We start from the raw sequence: 8,019 nt of genomic DNA, 5'->3' as shown, positions 1-8,019 counted from the left end.
AAAGCTTGGCTTTGTCCATAGCTGAAAGGACAGCCTGCCTATGTACTCGAGAAGCCATAAGCAGCCCCCAAATGGAGATGTCTGCTTGTATCTTCTTCAATTGTCTCAATACGGCCTCATCCTCGAGTTGCTTTTCCTTTTGCTTTTCTGCCTCCCCATCTTTTCCAGACGCCTCTGGTTGATCCAGGTGTGGAGGCTTAAAATACCGTCCACTCCTGGTCATGTGATCGACTTCGCCGATATACCAGGTATCATCTGGTTGGTTATTCCCCCAATCTTCGTCGGTGTGGGCAAGACACAGATCATCATCCTCCCACCACATTCCATCTGCGGCCGACAGGCACCTGTCTGGTTCCGGCATGACTGTTCCGATACTTGCAGTACCTCCTATTCCTATGCTCGCGGCATTCTCCATTTCTGTACTTACGGCGGTCTCAACCCCCACATGGGCTTTTGCCTTCCTGATTCTCTCGGAATCTTTGAATCATTCTCGTTCTGACTGTGTCAATGCAGTAGATTGTTCAATAATCCCTGTACTCAAAATGCTCCATTCCCGAGCGAAACTCTCGACACCGGCGCTCCCCGGCGATGTACTCTGTTCTTCGACGTTCCCGGCTGTTACTGACATTCCTGCCGCTGCCGGGCCTTGTTCTGACTGAAACTCTCCTACCACATCTGGCTGATCGTCCAACCATCCCGTGGCCTCTGCCGATTCCTCATAATCGAACCAGTTGACGGCTGAGTCTTCTGGATCTCAGTTACTGTAAAACTGAAACTTGGCAAGATCCTCTTCCACAGCTGTCAAATCATCCGTTCCTTGTCCTGGGCTGTCCCCTTGGATTGCACACAGTTCTCCCCCTACTGGAAATTCCACATCTGGTCTATTCTGACCCATCGGCGAAATGTAGTCACTCGGACTATAAGCATTCCCAACATCACTCCCAGACTCCGCAGACTCTGGCTCGACAACCCCCTTCTCCTTTGGAGTCTTCTCTCTCCTGCTCTCGATGGTCACCACCGCTGGCTTGGGTTGGGTTATGGAGACATCCATCATGCACAAATCGGTGCAATCAGGAAGGGAAACTTCCGGCTTAGGTAGGTAGGAAGGTGTGATATAGATACTAAGATCGTAGGACATGACCCCAGTATGGATGAAATTGATTCTTTTGGGTGGTGGAGCTTGGTTATGTGTGGGGAGAGGATTGGTAGTAACATTGGGTTTCTTAGGAGGTAAAATCACCCCGTTATCGATGAGATCTTGAATCTCATGGCACAATTGAAAGCACAGGTCGGTGTCGTGACCGTGTTGCTGGTGGAATGCACAATACTTGGCTGGATTGTGAGCAGCGGGGAGTCTTTCCGGTAAGGGCCACGGCTCTAGGGGCTTCAGATGCCCTTTTCTGATCAAAACCCCCAAAGCTTTGGACAGGGGCATATAAAGCGGAGCGAAGGTTCTGGCATTTTTGGGAAGGTATTTGGCTGTTTGTGGGTTGCTTCCGGACGCACCGGAGAATGGTGCGGCTGCCACATTTCTTGGAGGAGGGTTGGTGGTGACCATGCTCACTTCGGAGGCCCTGGTAGTTGTAGTGCCACTCGGGCCTGCATTAGTGTTACGATTGAAAGTTCTGCGGGGCTGCTTCCGGTCATTATCAATCAATCCTTGCTTTAAGGCATCCTCAATTTGCACCCCATTTCATGTAGATCAGAAAAGGTAGGGAAGGGGAGTACAATCATCTTTTGCATTAACTTCGGCTGAAGATTGCGCACAATCATCCGAATCTAGTCTTTGTCTGTGGGCCTTAAGGTCATCATCGAAGCCTTAGCCCGCCATCTGGTTACAAATTCCGAGAAGCTCTCTTTGGGTTCTTGTCTCGTTGTCTCGAGATCCCTGGTCGTAATCTCGATTTGTGTATTGTATGAGTACTGTAAGATGAAGGCCTCAGCCATCTCGTCCCAACTCCTCTTGACGTCATCTTCTAATTTGGCATACCATATGGCCGCCACACCCGACAGGGTTCGGCCAAATAGAGACAGTTTCTGCAGTCTAGTAAGGCCCATCGGCCTTAGGATGTCTGAAAATAATCTTAGGTGCACCATGGGGTCTCCAGACCCATCAAATCGATCAACGTGTGGCATCTTGAATCTGTCGGGCAGCGTCACGGTTGCATCGGTGTACCCATCTTCGATGTCAGGGATGGTCTTGACTCCCTGGGATCTTTTGAACATCTTTTCCAATTTACTCAATTTTAAAGCTGTGGGGTCCATTTCGAACTCAAAAGGAGAGTCCGATATATTGACAGGTGTGGGTGCCTTGGATAGTTGTAGCGGAATCGGGGGCGGAGCTGGCCCCGTTGGAAGGTCGGTATCCTCTTGGATATTTCGGGCATTCGGTGTTTCCTCGGGTATCGGAACCCTTGGTGGGGGAAGAACTTGTTGCGAAGCAGATGCTCCGTTTTGCTGTTGTAACCTCACAATCAACTCTGCTTGTTTGCTCACAACCGTGGCTTGCTGTTTGGCGAACTCTGCCTGCCGAACAGCATCCTGCTGCATCATTTTCATGCTCTCTTGGAGTTGGCGCACCATCTCCTCTAAGCTAGCCATACTATTCTGCTCTGGTTAAATTACTGGTATATGTTCCCTTTCTGTAGGTGAAACAGGACCCTGATCCCTACTGAACTCAGGTGGGGTAGATAAGGCCCTCTGAACTGACTGTTGAACTAATGTCCTCTGCCTAGTTGTCCTCCGTCTAGTAACCGGGGGTAAGGAGCGGTACACTGGTTGTCCGTCTACCAGATCCTCAGATCGATGGAGCTGACGACCTCTAATCCATAGTGCTTGGGGAATGTCTACCGGGTTGGAAGCAATGGTGCTAAACTACCTAGCAAAAAGATAAATAAAGCAGTAAATAAACAAACAATCGGACGGCATAACGGCATAAAATAAACACATACAACGCGCAGTTGGGCATTCACAATACACAGTTGGTAAGCCGAACACACTGTTCTCCGATACTGATCACTATTCCCCAGAACCACTGTTCCCAAAATTGAACCTGGTATCCGCGGATAACTGATTCTTATCAACTGATATTGATCCCCCCAGATCTAATGCTCAATCTTGCGGACTGCCATGTACGTTCCCCTGTAGAGATACACTAAAATCACATAGCAGGTAAAGAGAGCCAAAACACCCCTATGTTGGGGTAGGGTTTCCCTGTCCTATTTTGTCAGGAGCTAGGGTTTCACTACGCACGCAGCAGTTTTCAAACAACCTAACATCAGGTAAGCAGCCTGTCCTAACTTGGAATGGTCACTATGGATTCGAATATGTACTAGGTCGAATTGGTCGAAAAGGGTGCCCCGGCAAAACCGGGGTTTGTGTTCCCATACTGTCAGAGCCCATAGCCGGTCAGCCTTATGGTTATGCCTTGACAAGACATGCCCCCAGCAAACCGTTCAGGAATGGCAGATGGCAAACACTGTGTTCCTAGGCGCACCAATGCACATGCAATGCAAAGAAACACATAAGCGAAATCAAAACAAGATATCACGAGTTCGAGTCAAGCTCTCTAAGATCCCCAGCAGAGTCGCCAGAAACTGTAGACGCGCCCGCGTGGGACCTCGCTACAGTTCGGACTCGTTTTGTGTCACGGTTCTTAATCTGAACCAAATAGTCCAAATCCGGCAAATCGTTTTGAGAAACAGATTTTTTGAAAAGAAGCGCCAAACATGGACTGCTTTGCCAGATACAGAGTCGCCACCTAAATATTTTTTAATGGGGAAATTTAGGAAACCCGGACTCGGTGTCGAAGGCCACATGTCCGTCATCACCGGAGTTGTCTCGGCTCGGGAGCTTGGGTACGATCGGGGAAGGTCAGCTATGAGCACCCCCTTTCGCCCGGTCCGAAGACCGGCCTCTACTAACCGTGATATCTGATTTTGAAAACGTTATGTGTTCTTATTCTGGTTATTAGCCTAGAATTACTATGTTATGCCCACGGCAAACAAGTATAGACTAGATTGCCTAATTAGGAAATAAGCATTGCATATCCATTTATTTTGGAAAAAGTTCTGGAATTTGCTACTCGCAAGTAGGCTAAATACGGATTTCAACGAGTTTTCCCAATTTAGACAATCCAACCTTCACCCACAGGCAACCAAACAGTTTATCACATAAGCATCTAGCCACATGGTAAGCATGCTGTCATGATAACACTCACACGCATGCGGGATGCTAAAGCATAAATACTTATATCGTACTCCGTGCCAAAACAACAAACTAGTTAGCAAACATGCATGTCCTAGTTCATGTTAAAAAAAATGACTAATGCATCGCATGCAGAATGCAATTAGAGTAGGCTCGGCTAACCTAAACATGGCATGTGAAATGCGACCAATTGGTGCACGTATTCAATTTGGAATTGAAGTACAAATGCAGTTAGCATGATGTACCGAGCCTAATGCATGCAACACCAATTGCATGAATGCACACATGCATAGCATAAGGTATGCTAATTTTAAAAATGCCCTAGTCTACCATCATAAGCAGGTAAATAAAAAGGGAAGAAAGACGTGAGGTTGGAAGACATAGACGCACTCACGCACACTTATTACATAATTACCCTCACTCGGAGGGACCAAATAAATATTACAGTCCGAATAATAAGCAAATAAATTATTACAGAATTTCTAATTAATTAATAGAAAGAATGCAAAAAAAAGAAAAGGGTGGCCTCAGCCTCTGCCTCGGGATGCGCAAATGATGCATGCTCGAAACCCGGCTCGCTTGAAAAACCCGTACCGTACCACTGCCACCTCTGTTTATACTGCCCTGTCTCTCTGAAAATTATCAAAGCCCTAGGACAGGTTCCTTGCATGCTGCAGAGTACCACCGGCTAGGGGAAATTCCCACTGGCAGTGCATAATTTCCATCGGCTGTTCCTGGATTTATCGGCCATTCACAATTGGCTGGTCGGCACTGAATTCTGCCAGTCGGCAGAAACTTCCTGCAGAAGATAATTTTGACAGCAGCAGAGAACAGACAGTATATGGCATGGGATTTCAGGCACATGTAAGCATGGTCATGTTTCCTATCATGCTTTGAACTCAGGGAAGCATGGCCCTCGATCCTCGAGCCATCAATGGTGCATGATAGCCCAAGGGATCAAGTTTGCCGCTTGATGTAAAGATGCATGCAACCACACAAATGAGGACCAAGACCCTATCATGCCGAAGTCAAGGGTCCCGGTGACCGAGAATCAAGGCACATTACATCACTCATAGTATGAATGTTCCTTGACCCTCGCACTTGGCTTGACACCCCAAACCAAGTAATGCAATGCATGCTCACATGGCTCAAAATGCAACATGATACTAATTATGCAAGGCGTGCCAAATGTCATGCAACTAATATGACAAGTATGTAATGCTAGGCATGCAAGATGCAAATGCAATGCAAACATGGACCATTTAAGGAATGGGATCAACATATTACAACACTTAATGAAGCAATTATGCAATGGACATGAAACGAGCATGCAAGAGGGTCTTGAACCATAAAGGGGCAGACCTCGATCCACCCCAAAACAGTGGCCAAAAGTGCTTAAAAAGATGGACAAAAACCCATACCAACATGCAAGCCAATGATCCTAAGGCTAAGGCACAAAAAGGACCACTTTGCTACTACCAACGTGACCAATCATAGCATGAATAAGACAAGTAAAAACAGAATTTTTACAGGCAAAAATGGACTCCAAAACCTCCTAATATGACAGCTTAGGTGGCTCCAAAAAGACGCATGCACCGAAGCTCATTCCTAGGCATAAGAGGGCACACCCTCAAGGCATAAAAGAGGTCACACATGCACACATGTAAACATGATTTTGGACTGAAATATGGTCCTAAGTGACGCCAAATCATGAGGATGGTCATAGCTACGCATGCTAGAGGTCAAAATGCTCAAGGCTTACAAGCCAAAACACAAAGAGACGACACCAACAAAGCAAACATGACTGAAATAGATGGCCAACAGACCTCAAACATGATAAAATAATGCCAAAACCTTCATGGAACTAGGCCAACACATGCAAGAATTGTGGCCTAAACACAAGGCGCATTTCTAGGCCAAAAAGGGGGATGTAAAGCAAGTATATTAAGCATGCAAAAAGCCACAAATCCGACTAAAAACAGAGATTACAAATGACCTAAAAACACCCAAAAACCTCTGAAAAAGGGCTAAAACCAATCAAGTATGCATGTTACCCTTTAAGCCAAAATGCAAGAAAATAAGACAATGAAGGGAGAGGGGTGTCCCTCCTCTATGCAAGACTTCAAACCACCTTCCTTACCACTGAAAATCCACTGGTTTTCAGTGGTGAGGAGACCAAAACACTTAAGCAAATAAGGCCTTACCAAGGAGGCAACAAAAAGGCCAAATGAGGCCTAAGAGGGTGAGTTTGAACTCAAACCACTAAAGACCCTTAATGAAAGTTCTAAAGCATGAAAATATAAGCCTTTTTTATGTTATGCACAAAAACTAAATCAGCAAGAAAGACAGGTAAAAGACTAGTGCAAGTTTGGGGAAACTAAAGCAAGATGCTCACCCTTGAAGCACACCTCAAGAACAGCCAATGCAGCCCTTTTCTTCTGATCAAAAACAGCCCCAAAACTCAAGAATCAACCCTCAAAGTCCCTCAATCTCGGAGAAAGGTGTAATAGTGTGTGTATTAGTGCAAAAGTAAGGTAAAATCACACTTTAGGCCAAGAAACACACACAAAGGAGGAGAGAGAGGGAAGTATAGAGAGAGGGTGTATCTATATGTATAAGCTCGGGTTTTGCCTTCAAAGTTTCTAACCTAGAACAAGGAGAAGGCTCCTCCTCTTATAGAAGTCCCTCTTGCAAAGCTTATACAACAAGCTTTCTTAGAGGGAGATCCATCAATACACGTGTATGGAGGGAAGCAGAGTTGGTGCCAACTATCACAGCTGGCACAAAATATCTACATAAAGTAGATGAACAGTGGTCGGCTGCCCAAAAATGCCATTTTGGCAAAAAAGAGTGCCGACCGGCAGAAAATAGTGCCGGCCGGCAATATATATTGCCGATGGAGACAAAAACCACCCGGTGGCCTCTGGCCATGGCCGGTGGTATGTGGGGGTGCCTCACAAGGAATTCCCTACCCCTCCAAGGCAAAATGCAAGTGTTTGGTGCAAAACCAGACACTAAACGGTCGAGTTCGGAGATCCTGAAGCAAGGCGCGTAGCCGAGACCTCCGGGAACTCCAAACGAACACAAACGTGGATGATCATCGGGTGTTCAAACGGTGATATCCAAGTCTTGAGGACAGTCAAAAATGGGGTGTTTACAGCAAGCATAAGGATGCTAATCAAAACATGCCCTAAAACTAACCACTGAAAGCAAGTAAGTAAAAGGGAGAAAGAAATGGGGGTTAAAAGACATGCATAGACGCACGTACACTTATTACAACAATCTGCCCTCTCGACGGAGGGTCCGGATGAATAATACAGACCAACTAATTGACTAACTAACAAGCTAATTAATTATTACATAACCGAATGAATAACTAGCTACAACTAATTATTACAAAACTTAATTAATTAACAAATTAACTAATTAAATTACAAAATCAATTGCTAATTAGCAAGTAAGGAAAACAGTAAACAATGTTGTTCCAGCTCTAATTGGGGGAGAAGAGGATGCATGCTCGGTTGCCGCCCCGAAAAGCTCTCCGGTTGCTCTTTAGAGGCTCTGTCTGCAAGGTGTCCTCAAGGAATTCTTGCTGAACCTTACCAAAACCAGTCTAGGGAATACACCAGTGGCCTGTCGGCCATGGGGAGCCACTGCCGACCCCCCTGCCGGCCAAGAATGAAGGACTGACGGCCATCTACAAGGCACTGCCGGCCACTGATGTGCTGTGACACCAAGCTGTAGCAGAGCACAAAATAGAGAAAATGGAGGGTCTCCCAAGGGTATGTACGCACTATGCCACTCCATATCACC

This window comes from Camellia sinensis, chromosome 14 (assembly GCF_055761805.1).
Source record: "Camellia sinensis isolate YWXY chromosome 14, ASM5576180v1, whole genome shotgun sequence".
In the NCBI taxonomy this organism is placed as follows: domain Eukaryota; kingdom Viridiplantae; phylum Streptophyta; class Magnoliopsida; order Ericales; family Theaceae; genus Camellia; species Camellia sinensis.
Note: the sequence above shows the minus strand (reverse complement) of the source record.